The sequence below is a fragment of the Ictalurus punctatus genome, chromosome 15 (genome assembly GCF_001660625.3).
Source record: "Ictalurus punctatus breed USDA103 chromosome 15, Coco_2.0, whole genome shotgun sequence".
Classification (NCBI taxonomy): Eukaryota; Metazoa; Chordata; class Actinopteri; order Siluriformes; family Ictaluridae; genus Ictalurus; species Ictalurus punctatus.
This window is the reverse complement of record NC_030430.2, coordinates 25,307,727-25,335,226: the sequence shown is the minus strand read 5'-3', so window position 1 is coordinate 25,335,226 and position 27,500 is coordinate 25,307,727.

Sequence of the window (27,500 nt, the reverse complement as noted above, 5' to 3'; positions counted from 1 at the left end):
TAGCGATTAAGGGGAACGTTCACGGGGCTTCGTGACACTATGTAAGCATTTTCAACCTGCATAAACATTCAGAAAGACTGCTGTTGTTAAATTTGGTGTCAAGTTCGTATCTCGACCGAGTCAAATGACATTTTTGGAGTAATCCCTGCTAGTATTAAATGTTGCCTGCATTCGGATCGAACCCTGATGTGTTCCCCCCTCATTGGGGTTGTTTTAGCTGTGAGAAGCCTTTTCAGTCCACTTCTAAGTAAACCCTTGTGCAATTTGATTGCAGTAAGAAAGTGATTTGACTCTGAATCAACTCTCAATCGAACACGGCATATTTTTAAAGATGCTCTCACATAGTCCATTTGAACAGAATCCTAGTGTGTCCTTCTGGTTCTTTTGGGATGCGGAGAACCCCGAGGGATCATCTCAGCCCGCTTCCATGTGAACTCTATATTGGATTGATTGCAGTAAGAAAGTGATTCGACTCTGAATCAACTCTCAATCGAACACGGCATATTTTTAAAAATGCTTTCACATAGTCCATTTGAACAGAACCCTGGTCTGGTCTCCTGCTCAGTGTTGTTCTTTAGGGCCAGTGGGAACCCTGTGATATCATCTGAATGCACTTCCAGGTCAATCCTATCTTGGATTGATTGCAGTAAGAAAGTGAGTCGATTCTGAATCAAACACACCATATTTTTTAGGATGCTTTCACATTCCATTTGTTCCATTTGAACAGAACCCTGGTGTGTTCTCCCACTCGGTGCGGTTCTTTTGGGCTGCTGAGAACCCTGAGGGGTCATCTCGGTCCACTTTCAAGTGAACTCTTGGATTGATTGCAGTAAGAAAGTGATTTGACTCTGAATCGACTCTGAATCAAACACACCGTATTTTTTAGGATGCTTTCACATAGTCCATTTGAACAGAACCTTGGTGTGGTCTCCCACTCTGTGCGGTTCTTTCGTGTGGACCGGTTAGGAACCCTGCGACGTCGTCTCGGCCCACTTCCAAGTGCTTTAAGAAAACGATGCGACTCTGAATCGACTCACCTGCCGAAAGTGACTCAAGCATGCCATGTGTTTTGAGACAAAGCAGGTTTTTGTGTGTGTTTTGTTTTCTTCTAGATGTACGTTGCCTGATGTAACCTTTCCCATCGCTGCATTTCTAATCAATGAATGAAAATGTTTTACGAGGACGTTTGCACCTCGGATTTCTTTTTTCTTTTGCCTTTTGTGTCATTTAAGCACGTGCCGCTGCGCTACTGTCAGAGCTTCTGTTATAGAAAATGAACCAACACCTTCTGACCAATCACGATCCAGAGTCTAACAGCAGTATGGTATAGATATATAACGACGCATATTTTAACACCTTGTAGTTTATGTGATTTTGTCCCATGGGGTCACAAACTTTTGTACTCATGTGATGCTGCTGTGTGTGTTGATTCACAGGAGGAAGAGGAGGCCTGGCCTTCACCCGTCGCTGTACTTTCCTGCAGCAGAATAAGCAGAGAAGGAAGTGGTGCATGTGTGTGTGTGTGTGTGTGTGTGTGTGTGTGTGTGTGTGTGTGTGTGTGTGTGTGTGTACAGTCCCCCATCCACCATCCACAACTCACAATAGACGAGGAAGGAAGGAGAGCCTGCTGCTGTCCTTTACGACGGAGGTACATCAGATCCCAGATTTTTTTTTTTTAAACACACACACACACACACACACACACACACACACACACGGGTGAATAAAGAAGCATTTACTGTACTGTCCCACCCTGTGCTGTGTGTGTTTGTGTGTGTGTGTCTTCGTGTCACTGTCGCTCATGCCCTTTGCCCCTTGTGGAATTTTAGCTGTCAGCTCTTTTCAGTAACCCATATAACACACACACACACACACACACACACACACACACACCCACACAGATGCATTATCTCAAGGACGACCCACTAACCCTGCAGATGAATCTTCTCCTTTTCCCCCACAATGCCTTTGTTTGTAGCAGCAGTTTGATAAGCGTCAGGCCAAATGAAATCAGGAAACGAGGAGACGATTTACAGCTTGACCCGTGACACCATAATGGACCCGAGAAGGTACACAAGGTTCGGAAAAATTCCCGACGATTCAGCGGAGGAGATAACGCTTGACCCAGAAGACGTCTTCGCCACACACTCCCACTCGCAGGACAAAATATAAAGAGGAAGGAATGAAACACCGCGTGTGGTGCTCTTAGGTGGTGTGATGAAGCAGAGTCAGCGCTTCCATAGCAACGCATCACCACGAAGTCTTTTACACCTACGATTTCTATTTATTAACACTCTGAGGCCTTTCCGACACTTGTGAGGCAGCCTGACATGCCTTTACATTTGAATATATTTCACTTTTGAGCTCTGAACCTTGTAAACATGGTGTTGGCTACTTACAGGTGATTAAACCATGCAGTAATGTCATGTGGTCTGACTACAAAACTTGTAGAACTTTGAAGTGACACTATATTATTTTATTTTTTATTTCAAAGCGAGTGGCTTACACAATGAATACTGATGAGATAGGTGTCCACACCTGTAATAGTTCCCCCGCACTGTCAAAGGTCACGGCTCATCTGGGATGTCATCGTGTCTCCCCCACCCCAGCAGCTATCCCATTCACCATTTACACATTACAGCTGCCCTGGCACATGTTTACTACTACATTTACACCTGGCGTGTATTACAGTAGCCCTACACTAATACAATAAGGGCACGGTAACGGCAGTACAAACCTCCACGTCTGATTTAGTTGGCCTTCAGTGATGACTACAATCTTGTTTTGTATAGCGAACTATTTAAACGCTCCGGATTCTGATCACAGGATATGGTATAAAATAAAATAATTCATTTAAAACATTGAAATGAAAACATTCATTTAGAACGTGTGCGTCGTTAATCGTAGCGATAAGCTAATCGACACCGTTCTCACGGTCCGTTACAAGGTGGTCGACCGAATTTAGCCTCCAATATTCTTAGACAACGCAATACCATGCGACATGAACCTGACGTGATGAAATCATTTGTAACTGCTCTGAACATAACAGAAGCGAGCAATGAACTATGAATGAAAGACTTTATGGATAGATTATGGGTAATTGGTCGACCTTTCTGGTTGCCGTGATACGTTTTTTCTAATCTGTTACGTAGACAGAGACGCCTTAGCGACGCGACGCAACACGGCACGGATCGCAGTGCTGAGCACGGGATCATAATCATTCCATGACGAACGCCAGTCGACCAAACTCACTCATCACAAACATCACGTCGAAGTTCGAAATGTAGGTGCGTGTCATCCTGTAGCTCCTCGGTGAGGTGTAAACAACCCCAACATGTGCTCTGGGTTATATGAGGAAACCTGGGCATGGTCACACGTCGCCTTGCCTCGTAATCACCCGATAACGACGGCCGATTTACCGTAAGGTTATCATACGAATAGCTCTCGCTGCTAATGGGTGGGACGCTGAGAGCTGCTTTCTGACTCAGAGAGTGAAACTTGCACGCTGTTCATTTTATCCTCCTCGCAAAGCTCTAAAAATACGTATGGGTTCGACCGATGTACATTTGGAAAGTAGACCGGTCAAGGTTTCGGGGGGTGTCAGTTTGACGCTTGTAGGACAAAAACTCGCGGAGATTTTGAAGCGGAAGTGCGAACGTTCTGTTTTCTCAGCAGGCGGGAGAGCCGACCGCTAAGGGTTAAAGAACAGCACGTTGTACTTTTTATCTATTTACGGTTACATTTCGTTTCGTGGAACTGAAGTCAACTTTTTTTTTTTTTTTAACCTCTGACCTTTGAGCGTCCTTCCTTAAAAACGTTCGGTGAGCGTCTCCTTACAGAAACCTTCATTATTTTCTAACCCGTTCGCGTCGAGCGACTTCCGTACGTGTCCGTGTGAGCGGGCTGTCGCTACGGAAACGGTTAAATATCAGAACGAGCTCGTTAATATAAACCCGCGCTACAGTTCTAGAAAACTCATCAACACCTTCTGACCCAATCAGAGTCCAGAATTCTGTGGTGTGAGGTATTGCCAGTGGACTGGGAGACTCGAGATCATGGTGAAAGCGTCAATGGTGAGACTTTTGTCCAATAGTAAAGTGGTAGCTCCGTGGTTGAGACCTCGGCCTACTGATCAGAAGGTCGTAAGGTCAAATCCCGGCACTTCTGAGCTTCCACCGCTGGGCCTCGAATGCTCGGTTGTATAATTGAGAATAAGGCCGTCTGCCAAATGCCGTAAATGTAATGTGAAATGATACGTGTGAGCGTATACAGTATATCACTATAATAATTATAATAAGACGTCGGATTTCCAGTCCCCGAGACCGCGTCGCAAACTACAGGACACAAAAGACAGCAGAAATATGAGGCACTAAAGAGCCCTAAAGAGCCCCGGCGTCCAAATTATGCATTTACTGTAAAATAAATTCATCCATCATCTAGTTATCACGTGACCCTTTTTGCCCTCGACTGTCTTCAGGTTTCCGCTCTCTGGATGATGCGGCTGCGTTTCCTCCTGCGTGTAATTAAACTCGTATTTCCTCTCACGCTAGATAAAGGACACGCTTTCTAATCTAAATTGCCTTGTTTGTCCTGACCTCTTTCCAGAAATGATTATGGGGAAGTCCCTACATCCATGACCTCTGACCCCGATGGCGTTCGACCTCCGGCCCGTTCGGGACAGGTCGCGTTTGCGAGCGGCGAGGAAAGTGCTATAGGACAGGATGAAGGGGCGGCGAGGGGGCAGTGCACAGGTGGATCCTGTGTGTGTGTGTGTGTGTGTGTGTGTGTGTGATATCTCTTCCCGATAGCAGTGAGAGTGTGAATGTGTGGAACCGGCTGATACTAGAAGGACGGTGAGAGGCACAGGAAGTTGGCGTGTGTATTTCCTGTGAAGCAGATCTTTTTTCGGTGCCAGATACACACAGGTTAATGACTGTTACATAACCGGAGCTGTGGGAAAAAAAAAGACGGAGAACCAACTTCAGAAGAACCTACAGTCAGGTCGAAAAGTCAAGATCCACACACACAAACAAATGTTGTTGTTTACTAAAGATAACAGCCGTTAACTCACATTAACGGGAGATAATATTAATATCACGGTCTCACAAAGAACCTGATTTGCCGCAGGTTCGCTTCTCAGTGGCTCATGGAACCTTTTACTTTCTAGCTCTGTAGAGAACCATCTATTCACACAATGGTTCCTCATATCAGTGCAACAAGGAACCATGTTATCATACGTTCTCTAAAAAAAGAACCCCTAGTTAGCGCTTTAAGGAACCAGAGTAAGGTTCTTAAGCGTGATGCCAGAGTGATGTTCTCACAAAGAACCTCGAACCTGTCGAAGAACGCAAGCACTGCTCTGAAGAACCTATAATGAACCATACGGAACTTCTGTAAAGTTCCAAAGTACCCTATAGCTCACCTCAAGCACCCTATACAATAAAACATGGTTCTTGACAAGAAGAAGGTTCTTTGCAGAACCTCTGGTGCTGTAAAGAATCATTAAAGAACCTGGATTTTTAAGAGCGTGGCTACGTTTCCTGTTGTGACGCGTCGACGAAACCAGTTCTCGGCTCTGTTAGAGCAGCTGCAAGCGGACGTTCCCTCGCCAGCGTGAACTCCTCGGTCTGCATGACGCGAGTCCATTTGGAAATGTCCCGCGTTTCAGTGGACGTCTGAGTCTGATGAGTTGAGATCAGATTGAGAATGCTGGTCGAACATACCTGCGGTGATTATAGAGACGATTAACCGTGACGTAATAATCGAGTGCAGTTCTACCTGGAACCCGTTTAGACGGATTAATGGAAGCGGCTCGTTTATCTCTCGCGGCCCACATTAACTCCTGCGCGTTAAATATCTCAATCTGCGGAGACGAAGCGGCCAATCAAAACCCCGTCCTCTCTAATGGAGCGTGATGGAGAGAGAGAGAGAGAGAGAGAGAGAGAGAGAGAGAGAGAGAGATGTCTCTGATTAAACAGAGAGAGCGTGTGAACATCTTTCTCTCACTTCTCATTAGACTGACCGCCGCTGTTATGTGCTGACGACAGCATGGCTACGGGAAGTGGAGGATCATGGGAACAGAAGAAAGAGAGAAGTGAGGGATTGGATTAGAGGAGGTGGAGCGGGTGGAGGAGAGGAGCGAGGGATTGAGGAGTGGATTGAGGGAATGAAGGAGGACAAGCGAGTAAAGGAAAGGCGTGAGGGGTTAAAGAGGATCACCAGACAGAGGAGAGGAGTGAGGGATTAAAGCAGGAAGAACAGGTGGAGGAGAGGAGCGAGGGATTAAAGAAGGAAGAACAGGTGGAGGAGAGGAGTGAGGGATTAAAGCAGGAAGAACAGGTGGAGGAGAGGAGTGAGGGATTTAAGCAGGAAGAACAGGTGGAGGAGAGGAGTGAGGGATTTAAGCAGGAAGAACAGGTGGAGGAGAGGAGTGAGGGATTTAAGCAGGAAGAACAGGTGGAGGAGAGGAGTGAGGGATTTAAGCAGGAAGAACAGGTGGAGGAGAGGAGTGAGGGATTAAAGCAGGAAGAACAGGTGGAGGAGAGGAGTGAGGGATTAAAGCTGGAAGAACAGGTGGAGGAGAGGAGCGAGGGATTAAAGCAGGAAGAACAGGTGGAGGAGAGGAGTGAGGGAGTACAGCAGGAAGAACAGGTGGAGGAGAGGAGTGAGGGATTACAGCAGGAAGAACAGGTGGAGGAGAGGAGTGAGGGATTACAGCAGGAAGAACAGGTGGAGGAGAGGAGTGAGGGATTAAAGCAGGAAGAACAGGTGGAGGAGAGGAGCGAGGGATTTAAGAAGGAAATGCAAGATGGAGGAAAGGAGCGAGGGATTTAAGGAGGATGAGCGGGCAGAGGAGAGGAGAAAGGGCTTAAAGAAGGACATGTAAGTGAAGGAGAGGAGCGAGGGATTAAAGAATGACAAATGAATGGAGGAGAGGAGCGAAGGAGCAGCTGGAGGAGTGGAGTGAGGGAATGAAGAAGGATATGAGAGCAAAGTAGAGGAGCGATGGATTAAAAGAGGATGCAAGGTTGGAGGAGAGGAAACAGATTAAGGCAGGACAGATGTGTGAAGGAGAGGAGCGAGGGATTAAAGAAGGAAAACGTGGATGGAAGATGGAGGAGAAGAGCGAGGGATTAAGGGAGGACACGCGGATAGAGGAGAAGAGAGAGTAGGTGAGACAAGACGAAAGAGGAAAGGGGCATGTGGAGGAGAGGAGCGAGGGATTGACAGAGGACGGGCAGGTGAAGGAGAGGAGTGAGGGATGGGTGGAGGATGAGTGGGCAGAAGAGAGGAGCGAGGGAACAGAAGTTCTAGGCAGTGTGGTGGAACTTCTCCTCTCTCAGCGTTCCGCCTTTCCTCACATTCGTCATTAACTTCATTAACAGACGAGCAGCGGTGATTAGGAACAGCTTCCCGCTGATTCAGCACACACACACCCGCACACACACACACATACACACACCACACACACACACACACACACACACACACACACACACACACACACACACACACACACACACACCTCGCGCTCTCACTCTCCCACCCGTCTCACACTGGGGGGCTGTTGGGCCGCGCTGCCAGATGACACACTGCATCACATAAACACACAAACACACACGCATGACTACACACACACACACACACGGATGAGTACACACACACGCTCAACAATTCATGCCAATGTAGTAAAACGTAGTAGTAAAACCCGATATTTTGCCTCCACACACACACACACACACACACACACACACACACACACACACACACACACATCTTTAAAAGCTAATTAGTGTCAAATAAACACTGTCTGACCTAAACACACCGTCATCACACCTAAACATGTCCCTTAGTGCGCGCGCGTGTGTTTGTGTGTGTGTGTGTGTGTGTGTGTGTGTGTGTGTGTGTGAGACCGAATTGAGGATCTCAATAATCCAGTAATTAGGGACATGATGTAACATACGGTCCAGATCATTCTCTCTCTCTCTCTCTCTCTCTCTCTCTCTCTCTCTCTCTCTCTCTCTCTCTCTCTCTCTCTCTCTCTGTCTCTCTCTCTCTGTCTCTCTCTCTCTGTCTCTCTCTGCCTGTCTCTCTCACGGCTTGTTTCTCTGTCTCTCTTTCTGTCTGCCTGTCTATCTCTCTCTGTCTCTCTGTCTCTCTCTCTCCCTCTCTCTCTCTCTATCTGTCTCTGTCTCTCTTTCTCTCTCTTTCTTTCTGTCTGTCTTTCTTTATATCTGCCTTCCTCTCTCCTTCTGTCTCTCTCTTTCTGTCTGCCTGTCTCTCTCACGGCTTGTCTCTCTGTCTCTCTTTCTGTCTGCCTGTCTCTGTCTCTCTCTCTGTCTCTCTCTCTCTCTCTCTCTATATATATATATATGCCCCCCTCCCTGTCTTTCTGTCTGTCAATCTGTTTCTCTTTCTGTTTGTCTGTCTTTCTCTCTCTTTTTCTCTTCCTGTCCCTCTCTATCTCTCTCTCTCTCTCTCTCTCTCTCTCTCTCTCTCTCTGCTTTGCTGTCCGCATCCTTTCCTCTCATTTCTTTCCTTCCATGTCTTTCTTTACATCTGTCTTCTTTTCTCTCGTTCTACCGATCTGTTCTTCTCCCTTTTGTCTTCTTTTCCATCTCTGTGTCCTCCTTCTGACCAATCAGCCTTTCCGTCAGAAATAACCAATCACGTTCCGAATACGGAGAACCAGGAAGTGGACTTATCTGTTCCGTGACGTTAAGCTCAATTGTCTCTATGAATATTAACGAGGCTGTAGTAGCTACATCCCGATGACTGATGATGAAGCAGAGAGGCGATTGTTCATCTAATTCACTTTTTTAAAACATCGGTGGCTCAGTGTCGTCAACAACAACAACAACAACAACAACAACAACAACAAGAGGAATAACAAGACACTTTAAAAATTCATAAAGCGCAGAGCATCTTCCAGACATCACTAAACAACACAAAGAGCTCCGTCTCTCTCTCTATTCCTCTCTCTGAGTCATGTGAAGAGATTAATGACCTGTCAGGTAGGGATGAGAAGAAGCACGTGTGTGTGTGTGTGTGTGTGTGTGTGTGTGTGTGTGTGTGTGTGTGTGTGTGTGTGTGTGTGTGTGGCAGTGGCCTGGGGTTCCCAGACTGTAGTATCTGCATCATGGAGTACGTAAATTACCATGGATGGTCTCCTCAACCCCCAACGCCTTACTCGTTCAAAACAAAAGTCATCACACACACACACACACACACACACACAAACACACACACACACACACACACACACACTGTATTGTAATAGTGAATGAATTGTTCATATTTGGAAGATACGACGAAACAAAAAGAACTCCCGCTCTAACAAAAACAATAGAAGCCGTTACAGAAATCCTAATGGTTTTAATGGTTATAATGGGAATTGTATTGGTTTCAATAATAGAAACTTTAATGGTCCTTGTGGGTCTCTACTGGAGATGTATTGGTGGCATGCTTAAGTCTAGTTTAAACCAATACAAACCATTAAATCCTAATAGAATATTCCTCAAAAAAAAATTACATTTGTTAATGGTTTTAATGGTGTTTCTACTGGAAACCATTAGAATTTCTGTAATGGTTTCTCCTGTCACGAAGGGACGCATCGATCAAATCCCTGAAATCCTCCCTGAAGTCGCTCTATGTGTAATCCGTAACCCGTTCTTGCTTCTTGTTCTTTTCTTTTATAAGAAACAACCTGTTTGTTTGTTTGTTTGTTTGTTTGTATGTTTGTTTGTTTTTCAGGTAATCGCATGTTGTGTGACGCAATATTAACAACCAATCAGCAATTCATAAATAATGAACCTGGTAAGGGTAAACTGAGGTGTACGCTCATCCTTTAAGTGTGTGTGAGAGAGAGAGAGAGAGAGAGAGAGAGGGGGGGGGGGGGGGGGGCTGCTCGACTCGACTCGACTCGATAGACGAGTCTCTCATCTGCAGGCTCTTCACGCGCAGCTAAACGCTTCACATAATTTGTACTTTTAATGGCGCAGACTTCTATTTTTCTGACACGCTTTAATCAATAACCAGCGTCGTCCCCGTCACCGGCGTTTTATTAATTTGGAACAAGCGCACTAACTAGGCGCCGTGGTATCGAGACACGTCTCGCGCAGGGTAATAGGCAGCCGGGATTGATAGGTTCATTCCTAATATGCACTAAACCCCCCCCCCCTCTTTCGTCTTTCTCTTCCACTTTATCTCTCTCTTTCTCTCCATCTCTCTCTCTCGCGCGTGCTCTCTCTGTTTCATATTCCCTCTTCTTTCTTTTTTTTTTCTTTTCTGTCACAAGGTGATTTAAAAAGGAAGTCAGGGATGTTCTGTCATTCTCGCACGGCCCGGGCAAGACAGAGACAAATACCGTTAATGAATAAATAAATTAAATAAAGTGAAGAAGAAGAAGAAGAAGATGAAGATGAAGAAGAAGACGAAGGAATGTGTGATTTCGTTCCTGACTTGAGAAGACAATGAGACGTGCTTCAGGAAATCCATCTTCAAGGGTCTTTAACCGAGGACGTTACAGGGAACAAAAAACAAAATCTTTCACCGGACGGAATCGAAAATCGCTCAGAATCGAAGTAACTTCCTGTCCAGAATTTGTCACTTCCTGCCTGTATATATGCCGTTAGCCGGGGGTTTTTTCCGTCAGAAGAATCCAAGTAGAAAGTATATATTTTCTGTATTTTTTTGGATGTTTGATATACGATACGATTAGATTCTGATTTGTTAGGCGAGGATTCGATGTTTGATGATCCCACTGAATCTGCTACGATACGGTACGATTTCAAATCACAATGCAATGATTCGATATTTGATGCTACTATCGATATGGTCCGATACGATATGGTATGATACGGTTTTGATTCAGAAGGCGGCGATTCTCAGTTTTTGATGCTATCACTGAATCTGCTACGATAAGATATAATATGATACGATACGATTTCGGTTCTTACGTCAGCAATTCGAAATTTGAAGATACCACCAAAGCTGCGACGATACGATAAGATACGATGCGATGCGATACGAGACAATACGATATTATTTCGAATCTTACTTTAACAATACAATATTTGATAATACCACTGAAGCTGCGACGATATGATACGATACGATATGAGACAATACGATACAATTTTGATTCTTAAGTCAGCGGTTTAATATTTGACGATACCACTGAAGCTGCGACGATACGATGTGAAAAGATATGATACCATACAATTTTGATTCTTAAGTCAACAATTCGATATTTGATAATACCACTGAAGTTGCGATCCTACGATGCGATACGATACGAGACGATACGAAACGATTTCGATTCCTAAGTCAATTATTAGATTTTTGATGATACCACTGAAGCAGTGAAGATACAAATCGATACAATACGTTACAATCTGATTACGATTTGCAAGTCAACATTTGGTACAGTCTTAGATAATACCACCGAAGCTGTGACGATACGATATGATACGATGCGATACGATATGATACAATACAATATGATACGATACGAAACGATACGATACGATATGATACAATATGATACGATACGATACGATACGATATGATACGATACGATACGATACGATATGATACGATACGATACGATACGATATGATACGATACGATACGATACGATATGATACGATACGATACGATACGATATGATACGATACGATACGATATGATACAATATGATACGATACGATATCATATACGATATGATACGATACGAAACGATACGATACGATATGATACAATATGATACGATACGATACGATATGATACAATATGATACGATACGATACGATATGATATGATACGATACGATATGATACAATATGATACGATACGATACGATACGATATGATACGATACGATACGATACGATATGATACGATACGATACGATATGATACAATATGATATGATACGATATGATATGATACGATACGATACGATATGATACGATATGATATGATACGATACGATACGATACGATTTGATACAATATGATACGATACGATATCATATACGATATGATACGATATGATACGATACGATATGAAACGATACGAAACGATACGATACGATACAAAACGATACGATACGATATGATACGATATCTGATACGATATGATACGATATGATACGATACGATACAAAACGATATGATATGATACAATACGATACGAAACGATACGATACGATATGATACGATATCTGATACGATATGATACGATATGATACGATACGATACAAAACGATATGATATGATACAATACGATACGAAACGATACAATACGATATGATACGATACGATACAAAACGATACAATACGATATGATACGATACGAAACGATACGATACGATATGATACAATATGATACGATACGATACGATACGAAACGATACGATACGATACGATACAATATGATACGATACGATACGAAACGATACGATACGATACGATACAATATGATACGATACGATATCATATACGATATGATACGATATGATATGATACGATACGATACGATACGATACGATACGAAACGATACGATACGATACGATACAATATGATACGATACGATATCATATACGATATGATACGATATGATATGATACGATACGATACGATACGATTTGATACAATATGATACGATACGATATGATATGATACGATATGATATGATACGATATGAAACGATACGAAACGATACGATACGATACAAAACGATACTATACGATATGATACGATATCTGATACGAAATGATACGATATGATACGATATGATATCATACGATACAAAACGATATGATATGATACAATACGATACGAAACGATACGATACGATATGATACGATATCTGATACGATATGATACGATATGATACGATACGATACAAAACGATATGATATGATACAATACGATACGAAACGATACAATACGATATGATACGATACGATACAAAACGATACAATACGATATGATACGATACGAAACGATACGATACGATATGATACAATATGATACGATACGATACGATACGATACGAAACGATACGATACGATACGATACAATATGATACGATACGATACGAAACGATACGATACGATACGATACAATATGATACGATACGATATCATATACGATATGATACGATATGATATGATACGATACGATACGATACGATACGATACGAAACGATACGATACGATACGATACAATATGATACGATACGATATCATATACGATATGATACGATATGATATGATACGATACGATACGATACGATTTGATACAATATGATACGATACGATATGATATGATACGATATGATATGATACGATATGAAACGATACGAAACGATACGATACGATACAAAACGATACTATACGATATGATACGATATCTGATACGAAATGATACGATATGATACGATATGATATCATACGATACAAAACGATATGATATGATACAATACGATACGAAACGATACGATACGATATGATACGATATCTGATACGATATGATACGATATGATACGATACGATACAAAACGATATGATATGATACAATACGATACGAAACGATACAATACGATATGATACGATACGATACAAAACGATACAATACGATATGATACGATACGAAACGATACGATACGATATGATACAATATGATACGATACGATACGATACGAAACGATACGATACGATACGATACAATATGATACGATACGATACGAAACGATACGATACGATACGATACAATATGATACGATACGATATCATATACGATATGATACGATATGATATGATACGATACGATACGATACGATACGATACGAAACGATACGATACGATACGATACAATATGATACGATACGATATCATATACGATATGATACGATATGATATGATACGATACGATACGATACGATTTGATACAATATGATACGATACGATATGATATGATACGATATGATATGATACGATATGAAACGATACGAAACGATACGATACGATACAAAACGATACTATACGATATGATACGATATCTGATACGAAATGATACGATATGATACGATATGATATCATACGATACAAAACGATATGATATGATATGATACAATACGATACGAAACGATATGATACGATTTGATACAGTCTTTGATAATACCACTGAAGCTGTGACGATACGATAAGAAACGATACGATACGATATGATACGATACGATATGATACAATATGATTCGAAATGATATGATACGATATGAAACGATACGAAACGATACGATATGATACGAAATGATATGATACGATACGAAACGATACGATACGATTTGATACAGTCTTTGATAATACCACTGAAGCTGTGACGATACGATACGACACGATACGATTTCGATTCTTAAGTCAATTATTCGATATTTGACGATACCACTGAATCTGCTGAGACACGATACGATAGTAAATGATACGATTCGGTTCAGTTTCGTATCCTCCGATCCATACGTGACCAGCGTTGTCCCGAATCTCGAGCAGGCCAGCCGTTAATTTCACGAATCCCGATGGCGTAGAGAAGGAATATTTTTAAAAATATCAGAGCGGCCGATAGCCAATAAAACGTCCTTAAACGAAATAAAGGAAGTGTTTGTTTCAAGTTGAACTTTCATGAAAATCGTTCCAGCGCATTTACGGTGTAAAACGTATTATCTGATACGGAGTTTTAGAGTACGTAATCTACACCTGTGCCGTAGGTGTGACGTCACTGGATCTGTGGAACCCGAACCGAGTTCTACAGTCGAGAACCGCTTACTGGCCGAGGCTTTGAGTCGCAGCGTTTCGGCTGACTCAGGGTGGAAAAGCACCGGGAACGCTGGAAACGTTCCGAAGACGAGCGACACCTCGGTGGGAAATTCCACCGCGCAGGCCGCACAAAGCTTTCATTTACGCGTGTGTGAACACAGAGAGGTTGTGTACGGTACCATCCTTTTTTTTATTTTTTTCATCAGTCGAGACACACAGGAGGCTTCGCCGCTTTTAATGACGTTAATGGATTTTGGATTTTCCTCATTCCTAGAAAGCCTTCAAATCCCACAGCGCCGTGTCTTCGGATGTTGGGGGGAGGGGGGAGGGGGGGGGGAATCAAAAGGTTTCAGTGACTCAGTCCCAAATAAACACTCCACATTATCAAAACTAATCATCAGCAGAAAGAGTAGATGGAAAAATCCGGCGGTTTGGAGATCCCTCTCCCACTTCCGAGGGCACGTGCGCTACAGTAAACATCTCCGAGCCCTTCGTGACAGCGCTTACACAATCTGTCTAACAAGCAGAAACGCTAATCGACTCTCTACATCTCTCTTTTCTGGTGACTAATTACGTGAGCAGCGGAGGCATGCGGCGGGACCAGAGGGCCGTCTGCTGCTGCTGCTGCTGCTGCTGCTCTTTTCTTCCTGCTTTGTTTTTTTTTTTTTTTTGCTGCCAAGCTCTTAAAAAAGCACCGCAAAAATGCTGATGTTGATCCTGATGTTTGTGAAAGTAAATAAGACGAACGCTAGCCGAGCTAGAAAGAGGTTTAATCATCGGGGCAGTGGTGGCTTGGCGGTTAAGGCTCTGGATTAGGGTTCGAGTTCAAGCCCCAGCGCTGCCAAGCTGCCACTGTTGGGCCCTTGAGCAAGGCTCTTAACCCTCTCTCCTCCAGGGGGCGCTGTATCATGACTGACTCTGCACTCTGACCTCAACCTCCTAACATGCTGGGGTACGCAAAGAACAGAGAATTTCACCGTGCTGAAATGTATACGTGATTAATAAAGACTCGTTATCGTTATTTTTAATCTTCAAAAAACAAAACATTCGAACGAAAATTTAAAAAAAAAAACAAATGTTTTATTACTTAAGAGACACTAAATTGTTGTTTTTTTTTTTCACGTTGGTCACTGACCCGACGTTACTTCCGCGTTCCTTTGATGTTATTCTTTATATTTGTGGAATATATTTGAAATATTCTAGTTTTATTTTATGTTCCACTTTTACGTCGTACAGGTCTTCCATCGTGATCGTTTCCCGCTGGTTTTATCCGATCACTCATACTTTATTTATTTATTTATTTTACTTCACAATCGAGCTGCATTTGACATTTTTACTCGTATCTTATATTTCTACTTTTTCATATTTATGCTTATATCTTATATTTTTCTCTCTAGTTTGTTATTATTAGCTTGGCTAAAGATGTATTTAGTTTTTCTTTATTTATTGATTGATTGATTGATTGATTGATTGATACATTTGCTTGTATAATATTCTATACGTTACAACCTTACACTGCGACATACTCTGTAAGGCGATATTTCAAATGTAATCGTGTGGAAATTCGTTTCTTTGTTTAATTCGGGTTTGTTCTGTTGTTGTTGTTGTTGTTGTTGTTGTTGTTTATCAGTAAAAAGCACTGAAATTGTAGAATCAAATAAAACTAGTAGAAGACGATTACAGCTGTTTCTAGACGCTTTTCTCCCCCCAGGTTGAAATGAATGATTCTATTCTACCGGGTAGATGAAAGTTTTTATGTCTAGAAATAAATGCATGAAATACAATAATCAAAGTCGCCTAGACAATTTTTAATCTAGCTTAAAACCGGTTAAAAACGTCTACAAATAGGCTTTTTCATATGATGTTTTGCCGTCCCATAATCATAACTATCGAATACATTTTTGCTATGTTAATATTAATGTTACTTCTGGCGTTCTAAATATGATCAAAATAAAGGTTTTGTCACACACTGACTTCGTTTTTAGTACGTTCCTGTTAAAAAACTATGCACTAAACCCATCGGACACGGGGTAAATCAGCGAAGAGTGAAAGTAATTAACGGCCCGAAAATAAAGAGAAGTAAGCAGAGATTGGAAAATAAATAAATAAATGAAGATTTCGGAGTGAGAGCTTGTTTACGCGGTCGTCCTGTGCATCTTGAGTATCGCAGGTCAGATGCGGATTGAGGTGCGCGTAAATATTAACGTGTAAATGAGGAGCAGATTGAAATCAAACCACTCCAGGAGGTCTGAGGCACAATTTAACCTCGTTTCATACGAGTGGAAAAGCTGTGAAAGTGCAAACGTGCAAAGCCGGGCCTTTAAAGCATGTTATTCGTAACTCGACTGAAAACGATAAACCAGAGCACCGGAAGTTTCCGATTGAAAGTCTTGAGCTGATTTGCATATTAACATGTAAACAGCTTTCGCTCTCACTAATTGGTTAGTGAGGTTGAGGTCAGGTGCTGACGTTGCCGTGACGAGGCTCCAGTTCCAGTTCATCCCATAAGGTTACTTTCTACCTTTACTTCTACCTTTCACACACCACGTCTTCCTCAGTTCCAGTGAAGGGAAACTGTAACGCGACAGCCTACAAAGACAATCTGTACCACTATGTGCTTCTAACTTCGTGGTAACAGTTTGGAGAAGAACCACGTATGGGTGCACATACTTTTGGCCATATAGTGTAGATCTATCTACAGTATATTATACCACAGCACTGGATCAGAAGGTGTTGATGAATTTAACGTAACAGCCGTAACGTGAATCAATATTATCGTCTGTATAGTGACGGCTCGTTCTTGTATTAATTCTTTATATGGTGGCGTTTTCTGTGAGGAGAATCGAGTTTATTTATGAGTCATGGAAGGAGTCTCCAGTGCCGGCGATTTGTAACTTTTTTGTTTCCGTCTTTAAGAACGAGCGAGAAAGGACGAGAGGCCGGTGAGGGAACGGCGCTTGTAGCTGCTACAGCGCAATCAAGGACAGGAACCCGTTCCATGGACGTCCCGCGACGTTAAAATGTAGCTATAAAGGCGTGAGAAAAAACGATGACGTATCGGTGATTGATAACTTTTAAAGTGTAATCGTCGGCAAATCGGCGTAGTGCTCGACGGACACAACACTTCACGACGCGCTCTTTATTGAAAAATAATCGACTTCGCTTTTAAAATAGTGATATCACAGTTCACGGGGCGGAAAATGTCTGATTTTTCATGCTAGCAATCGCTAAAACGGTTGTTGGACGATTCATCGGTTCAGTTCGCGTGTCGCCGTTTGACGTTAAGCGACGATTCCGTGACCGTAGTATCAACAGACTGTGATGCGATCATGGAGTCACGGTGAAGCGCCTAACCAGGTCCATTTGAGCGGGAAACCGGGCCGTCAATCAATACTCGGGCCTGTGCAGATACTACCTGTCATCGGCCTTGAGGAAAATGGATGCCTAGGAAAGCCATAACTATGATAAATCTACTCCCCCAGTTTGGCGACTGGCCCCCTCTCTCTCAATCTCTCTCTCTCCGCTCTCCACTCTCTTTTTCCCATCCATCCCTCCCTCCTTTCGCTCGTCCGTCTTTGACTAATGTATGCGGTAAAGCCGCGCTCCACCACTCGCCTCGCCGTCGTGCCACCGCCCTGATCGGCCAATCAATCTCCGCGTCGACACGGAAGGCGCATTAAAATAAATTTGTCACTGTAAGTTTATGAAATATTGATGCCGTGTGAGAGAGGGAAGGATATTGAGTGGGGTGGGTGGAGGGAAGGGAAGGGAAGGGAAGGGAAGGAACGGGACGGTCAAAATAAAATGTAAAGGACGGAGAGTGGTTCTGCTCGGTATATTGGATTGAGGGGAAATGAGGACAGTTCGGGGGTGGAGTCGGTCTGGGTGGTAGAGGATGGATGGCTAACTTTATGATAATGCGTCAGAGTGCTCTTCCTGACAGCTTTAAGGTAGTTGTTGATGACTTAATGGAGCGTTAAGGTCATTTTTTTTTTTTTCCCCTACATGGAATCCATAAATGTTAATATCATTCTGTCTGGATTCAGTCCTCTGACGTTATTATAATGCAATTTATACGAATTTGGAAAATCAGAACGTATGACTGGTCCGAGACGTTAAGAATGAGGGCAGGATTAGCGTTTGTAGCGTTTGTAGAATTGCGCCATTTTTAAAAATTATTATTTGGAATCAATCCAACAAAACGTCACTCGTTAGAGGTTTCATGAAGAAGGTTGGTGTTAAAGCTCTTGAATTAAAGTCTTAGGGTGTTTGGTGTGGTGTAGCTTTATTTCATCCTGTGTGTGTGTGTGTGTGTGTGTGTGTGTGTGTTTTGTCAGTTTCGTGCTTTTTATATTTTATATGCATTACATATATTCATTTAATGGGACGCGCGGTGGCTTAGCGTTTAGCACGCTTGCATCACACCTCCAGGGTTTGGGGTTCGATTCCTGATCCTCTGCCCAGTGTGTGCAGAGTTTGCATGTTCTCCCTGGGCTTCGAGGGTTTCCTCTGGGTTCTCCGGGTTCCTCCTCCAGTCCTAAGACGTGCATTGTAGGCCGATTGTCTAAAATTGTCCGCAGTATGTGAATGTGTAGTGCGATGGGTTGGCACCCCGTCCCGGGTGTCCCCCGCCTATGCTCCAGGCTCCCCGCGACCTCGTGTAGGATAAGCGGAAGGGAAAATGGATGGATGGATTTCCCTGAATCTCGCCACAAGCTTATGAACACGCATACAGCGAGTCTTGTAGGGATTACAAATATATTATTCAGACTGAACCGATAAAAGGTTCTGAACGAATAGTGAATAATGAAGTCGTTTTTCTGTTTGAAGTGTATTTGAAGGGAATTTCAGGATACAACTAATTAGCAACACGGAGGACCAGACCTGCTTGGTGACGGAGGCGTCCCCTACAAAAGAGAGAAAAAATCAGGAAAAAGAACTGAATTATTTAAGAGAAATAAATTTGAAAAAGAAAACAATTTGAAAATAATTGAAAATCACAAACGAAAGAAAGAAACCTTTCCCGTTTAGGCCACGCCCACACATTGTGTTAGACTCTTCGCTCTTATAACAGTGTGTAAATGATAAATAAACCCTGACCTCACTTTATTTCTGCTTTTTTTTTTTTATGTTTTTTTTTTTAGGTTATTGTTAGCACTAATAACTCCAGCTCTATGCGAGCGTAAATACACCACGTTCTGTTTTCATTTGAAAAAACAAACAAACATGCATGTATGTATCTGAAAGAGTCTGATGTCTGGCACGTGCAGAACGCCTCTCCCGAAAACCATCAATCTGCGTTTCCCGTCTTCGTTTGGTGAAGTGAAACAGAAATGTCAATGAGATGTAAATGTATTTCGCAGGGCGCCATTATTTATGCTCAGGCTTTATTCTTTAAATTAAAGGTTCCCCACATGTTCAATTTACAGATTTACGCTGCAGTATAGATAATAAAACAAAACGAATAGTAATACAACTAAAGAAAGAAGAAAAAAAGGGTGGAGTTTAGGATACATTTAATCGGCCAATCACAAACGGGATTACATGACATCATCACTACTAAGTTTTTTCTTTTGTTTTTGTTTTTTTTCTATTTAGCTGACGTTAAGCTTGCAAGTGTAGATCATGTTTGCTGGAATGTAGTTTAAAATCTTCCCTAGTTGATGAAGTTTTGCATAAAATAGTCGGTTTAGCAAAATTTCCTACCAAACGTTAGCTAGCTTAGCAAGCTAGCTTAGCTACTGTGAATGAAACTGCGATGGTTAGGCAGCCGATCTTAAATAAGATTGCTAGCGATTTGTTGAGATATCTTGGTTGGAAATTGGAAAGTTAGTTCCTGCACCGTTAGCATTTAGGAACAGGTTAGCAAAATCTGCGAGCTAACGTTAACACGGTGTGCAGTTACAGGTAGATTAGCTAACGTTGACGTTATCTCTCCGATAGTTACGCTGATGTTAAATTTGCTAGCAATGAGCGACTGGTTGATGGAATGTTATTTAAGCTCCGCCCCTCGTTGACTTTTAGGATGCCTGGCTAAATGGTCCCGACGGCTTTTGACATTTGACATTGACAAAAAATCGTTACGACGACGATTTGTGATTTTTAAGCTAACCTGTCATTCTCGGAATAGGCTGGGTCCAGAATCTTCCAGAAACGCTGATATTTTCCAAGTATAATCGTCATTTTGATCCTGAAGAGTAGTGTATTGTAGTGTAAATAAATCGCACCGTAGAAGACTCATTGGTATCGTCGAATACCGACTCGTCGCATTAAGAACAGAAATCCTATGGTGTCGTATCACGAGTACGCCCGAGCTGTACTTTTCTACGCCGATCTGTTCTTCTCAGGTCGCAATGTCTCAATCCGAGTCCTTCGCTCTTCCCCACTTCCGTCCGTAACGTTTAAGCGGCTAATTGGAATTAAACGGGAGCTGATTTCCATATGTATGCGCACTGACACGCGGATTATCCCGAGCGCACAATGGCGGTGAGATGAGAGAGAGATTAAGACGTGGCCCCTGAACGGAGACGACGTCGGGCTCGGGAGAGCGAGATGAGCTCATTTAGATAATAATCATCCTTCCAGCTGCATGAGAGAGAGAGAGAGTGATGGGAGAGAGAGAGAGAGAGAGAGAGAGAGGTTAATGACTGTCTATTCACTCGCTCTCTCCTTCGTAAGTACCAATCTCCACGCTATTGTTCGGACGATCGCTCTCCCATTCAGGCCGCTGTAAAACATTGTGCGTTGGGGGGTTTTTTTTCCCTCCTCGCAGACGAGGACGGAGCTGCGTGTATCTCCGATGGTATCTCCGTACCTGATTAGCGCTGGAATCTTTCCCAGAAAGGAAAGGAAAGGAAAGGAAAAGCGTCTTCCTGACATTGTTGTTTTTTTTTTTTTTTAATTTTTTTTAAAGCTTTATTATCCTCTCTATTCTTCTCCTTCTTCTTGCCTTTCTCGGTTTCTCTGACGTGACGCGAGGCGCGCGTCGGGACATTTCTGTTACAGACATTTTAGAGTTTTTAGCGCGTTAGCGTGTCGTGACGGCGGCGAACAATCGTTGCTCCGATCGACGCGGCGCTATGTGAAATGATATTTAATTAGCGCACGCGACAGATTCATTAACATCAAGTGCGCTGTCATCGGATCGACCGATCTACTGACAGCGGAACATCTGCTTCGCTCTGTTTTCTGAAGCGCCGATAATTGAGTTCGCAGCCGTCCTGGTGAAAAAAAAAAAAAAAAAAACGTGTCGAGCGTTTTAAGGATTCCAGGTGAAAAGTGACTCGGGGAATTAATACGTGTCGTATGTAAATATGTGCCACAGCGCGACAGCATTCTCTGCTCCGACATAATCACGTCTCATTTAAACATGCTCCTCGTTTAAGATCGAAGACGCGTCGATCAATTCATTCATTAATTAATTTTTCACGTACAAGTACGACAACACGTACGAGTTTTTTCATACTCGACGCTACTTCTACGGATAGCGCCACCGAGACGAGTGACGTCCGTAGCGTCGATCGATCGGGACGTCACGGACGTCACGTCTCGCTCCGTTCACGTCGGTGCGCCGCTAGCCGCAACCTTCCGCTTTGACGTATTAAAAACGTCGAGATGGAATTCGCTTCGTGACGATGTAGCGCACGCGGCCGTGTTATCCAGCGTGGTCTTTGAACACGGGCGAAAGCTGCTGCGAGTCGTGTCGCGATCTTGACGCGAGCGTGCCTCGGTGCTCGCAGAAGTGAAGTGCTCCCTCGCTTCGACTCTACACACTTCGAATCCGCGGCATAACGTTCACGGCAGGATTATTTCACGATACGATTTCCTCATCGCAGACATTTTAAGGTGGAGATGACTCTCATGACGTGACCGTCAGCGGCGCGTTCCGTTCATTCGACTAGACTCCGCCCCGCGTAAAAGGCGGGCTCGGGTACGTTTTTTTTATTCATCGCTACTATTATTAATTTTGTTGGTAAACGAGGCCTGTTTGTATTTTTTTGGGCCTCGGTCAACCTGCGGTTTCACCGGTTAAGTGAAAGCGCGGGAACTGAAACGGCGGAAACGGGGTTTTACTTTACAAGTTGTGGTACATTTAGGAGATTTTTATTCATGACATCAATTTTGAAACTGTTAGAGCGTGATGTGAAATTTAAAAGTAGTTCAGATTCTACTGTTTCACTTACTTATGATTCCTAAAGTTAAAAGTGACTCGGCTGATTACGTTTGCGGTAAAAAGGAGACATTTTTAACGAAGAAATACATGTTTACTAGTTGCTTGGACACATTTTACTGCATGTAGGCTTTTTGGGAAAATATCGATTATAAATCACCTCCAAATCACTCGTGACTGTTACTGTAATTTAACATGAATTGTGATTTCTCTTGCTCTTTAGACGATTACTTTTTTTTATATTTATTAAATATTTATCAAATGTAAAAAAAAAAAAAAAAAAAAATTGTTGTTCCAGACTCTAAACACTTTACCTTTTTTTTTTTTTTTTTTTGAAAATGTGTTGTTTTTTTATTGAAGTTTTTTGTTGTTGTTTTTTTTATTGAAGTTTTTTGTTGTTGTTTTTTTATTGAAGTTTTTTGTTGTTTTTTTATTGAAGTTTTTTGTTGTTGTTTTTTTATTGAAGTTTTTTGTTGTTTTTTTACTGAAGTTTTTTGTTGTTTTTTTAATGAAGTTTTTTGTTGTTGTTTTTTTATTGAAGTTTTTTGTTGTTGTTTTTTTATTGAAGTTTTTTGTTGTTTTTTTATTGAAGTTTTTTGTTGTTGTTTTTTTATTGAAGTTTTTTGTTGTTTTTTTATTGAAGTTTTTTGTTGTTGTTTTTTTATTGAAGTTTTTTGTTGTTGTTTTTTTATTGAAGTTTTTTGTTGTTTTTTATTGAAGTTTTTTGTTGTTTTTTTATTGAAGTTTTTTGTTGTTTTTTATTGAAGTTTTTTGTTGTTGTTTTTTTATTGAAGTTTTTTGTTGTTTTTTTATTGAAGTTTTTTGTTGTTGTTTTTTTATTGAAGTTTTTTGTTGTTGTTTTTTTATTGAAGTTTTTTGTTGTTTTTTTATTGAAGTTTTTTGTTGTTTTTTTATTGAAGTTTTTTGTTGTTGTTTTTTTATTGAAGTTTTTTGTTGTTGTTTTTTTATTGAAGTTTTTTGTTGTTTTTTTATTGAAGTTTTTTGTTGTTTTTTTATTGAAGTTTTTTGTTGTTTTTTTATTGAAGTTTTTTGTTGTTGTTTTTTTATTGAAGTTTTTTGTTGTTTTTTTATTGAAGTTTTTTGTTGTTGTTTTTTTATTGAAGTTTTTTGTTGTTGTTTTTTTATTGAAGTTTTTTGTTGTTGTTTTTTTATTGAAGTTTTTTGTTGTTTTTTTATTGAAGTTTTTTGTTGTTGTTTTTTTATTGAAGTTTTTTGTTGTTTTTTATTGAAGTTTTTTGTTGTTTTTTTATTGAAGTTTTTTGTTGTTTTTTATTGAAGTTTTTTGTTGTTGTTTTTTTATTGAAGTTTTTTGTTGTTTTTTTATTGAAGTTTTTTGTTGTTGTTTTTTTATTGAAGTTTTTTGTTGTTGTTTTTTTATTGAAGTTTTTTGTTGTTTTTTTATTGAAGTTTTTTGTTGTTTTTTTATTGAAGTTTTTTGTTGTTGTTTTTTTATTGAAGTTTTTTGTTGTTTTTTATTGAAGTTTTTTGTTGTTTTTTTATTGAAGTTTTTTGTTGTTTTTTATTGAAGTTTTTTGTTGTTGTTTTTTTATTGAAGTTTTTTGTTGTTTTTTTATTGAAGTTTTTTGTTGTTGTTTTTTTATTGAAGTTTTTTGTTGTTTTTTTATTGAAGTTTTTTGTTGTTTTTTTATTGAAGTTTTTTGTTGTTGTTTTTTTATTGAAGTTTTTTGTTGTTTTTTATTGAAGTTTTTTGTTGTTTTTTTATTGAAGTTTTTTGTTGTTTTTTATTGAAGTTTTTTGTTGTTGTTTTTTTATTGAAGTTTTTTGTTGTTTTTTTATTGAAGTTTTTTGTTGTTGTTTTTTTATTGAAGTTTTTTGTTGTTGTTTTATTGAAGTTTTTTGTTGTTGTTTTTTTTAACCTCAGAGATCAGCTTTATCGTGTTATATTTTTTGATCGTGTACAAAATAGATTTTGTGATCATGTACAAAATGTTGGTTTTCTATCATTGCAGGCCTCAACATCCAATATTTCAGACTGATCGGTTTGTTTGTACACACCTTGGAAGATTTTTTACATTTCAGTTAATGTTTGGTTGTTTACATTCTGTTATATTACTAATATAATTCGAATTCACATGATTTTGCAAAATTTAAGTAATAAAAAAAACGTAAGTATGTGGATGTTTTTAAATCGGTTCATGCATGAAACGTTTCGTTAAACACAAAAACGTGCGTGTGACGGAAACTGCTAGAATATTCTTCCTTGTCTTCTTGAGTATTAATTATAATGTGAAATGATGTGGCTACATTACGTCAATAAAAACATACTATATATATATATATATATATATATATATATATATATATATATATATATATATATATATATTATTTTTGATTAATCCATATTCACACACACACACACACACACACACACACACACATACTTTCGGATTCTTCTTGAGTCCCCGAGGCTGAGAAACCCGGCCGTGTGTTTGTACACACACTTAGCAGAGCTGTTTAATGGATTAATTGAAGAGGAGACAGGAAACAGGAAGTAGGAGGGAAAAGAGTAGGAAGATGACATTCATTAGGACGAGGGACAGCAGGCCATGAGCTCCAGAGCAAATTAACCAAACACACAAGCAAACGTAAACAAGTCTGGCATCCCGGGGCAAACAAACAACCTGGATATACAGCGCCCTCTAGTGCCTCGCTTATTATTACCATAGTGGAGAAAGACGTGTACGGCTGCTTTATTTATTTCTTCCTAAAAAAGAAAAAAGCTGAGATTATCAGGAAGATTACCACGAGAACAGCAGTATGTACAGATTTAGTGTATAATAAAGACTAAAGAACTTTTTTTTCTATCCAGGATGTATTCCCGCCTCTCACTCAGCATTCCCGGGATAGACTCCGGATCCACCTGAGCAGGATAAAGCACTTCCTGAAGGTGAAGATGAATTTATAATGTATAACTTATTTATCATAATTTCATTATGATATTAATTATGTACTTATGTATTAATGTCATTTTTAATTAAACGATTTCTGCCGAAAATATTATTATCAGTATTATTTATTTTATTTAATTTTTTTGAAAACGTATATCCCATCATTAATTCATCGCCACTGGTTTAAACACAGTTGGTACCGTTGGCTTACAATATTGTATTTTTATTTTCTATTTCTTGTTGCGTACGAAAATCACAAAATTGTAATAAATAAATAAATAAATAAATAAATAAATAAATAAATAAATAAATAAATAAATAGATAGATAGATAGATAGATAAATAAATAAATAACAGATTCGCATTTTTTACTTTTTACCTGAAACAAGTAGCTCATAAAATGAACTCGAGAACCAAGACACCATGTTCTGAGGATACTGTAGGTCTCTTTATTGTGTTATCTGGCTAGCTAAAATGACCACAGAGGTTATTATTAGCAAGCTAGCTCGCTAATTAATCGACATATTTTCGTGGAAAAAAGCTGTTATCCAGCTAGCTAAAATTACCACAGGAGATTATTATTATTATTATTATTATTATTATTATTATTATTAATAGTAGTAGTAGTAGTAGTAGTAGTAGTCGTAGCAGTTGAAGCTATCTAATTAATGCTAGCAGCATTCAGCTAAATTTCTGGCTAGCTAAAACGACCAGAAATTGTTGTTATTATTAGCTGTGTTGTTCCTTTATCTGCACATACCTTTTATACTAGTAGATTACTTAAATAACTAACTTTTCTGGCTATCCAAAACTACCACAGGAAGATATTATTAGCTAGCTAATTCATCTGTATAGTGTTAGCACCTTCTAGCTTGTTTATCTACAATTTAGCCGAGGTCATTATCCGTGCTAGCATCTTACAGCTAGTTTATCTGAGTAAAATTGTTTGCGATTAGCTAGCTAATTCATCTCTTTGCCTCGCACTTACATAAATATTCACCCCCTTGAACGTTCCTACATTTTGTATTGTTACATTCTGGGATCAGTTCCTTAATGTAGACTTCATTAGGAATTTTAGGCCATGAATGGTTGCGGTAGCATCGTGTCGTGGGACTAGGAAACTGGTCAACGGTCGAGGAAAGATGGTTGGACCAAAATACAGGGCAGCTAACTTGCCTTCTTCTTCTTCTCTTCTTCTTCTTCTTCTTCTTATGATGATTATTATTAGTAGTAGTAGGTTGTTAATTTATCTACCATTAGTGCTAGCTAACATACAGCTTACATATTTTGAACTTTTCCACGTTTTTGCACCGGTACAACCTGGAACTGAAATTCACGTCACGGATCTACGCAAAATCGACGCAGAGCTTGTTGGAGAGCGCACCCGAAAAAAACACCGCCGTGAAGACCAAGGAGCCATCGAAACAAGTCCGAGACAAAGTTCTGGAAAATGATCGCTAACGTAATAATATAACGTGGTCATTTTTTAAAAAAAATTCGCAAAATCTGAACATTGTGCAAAATTATTGAAACGGTTTAAAAAAAGAGCTCCCTCACCACTGTGAAGCATGGGTGTGGGA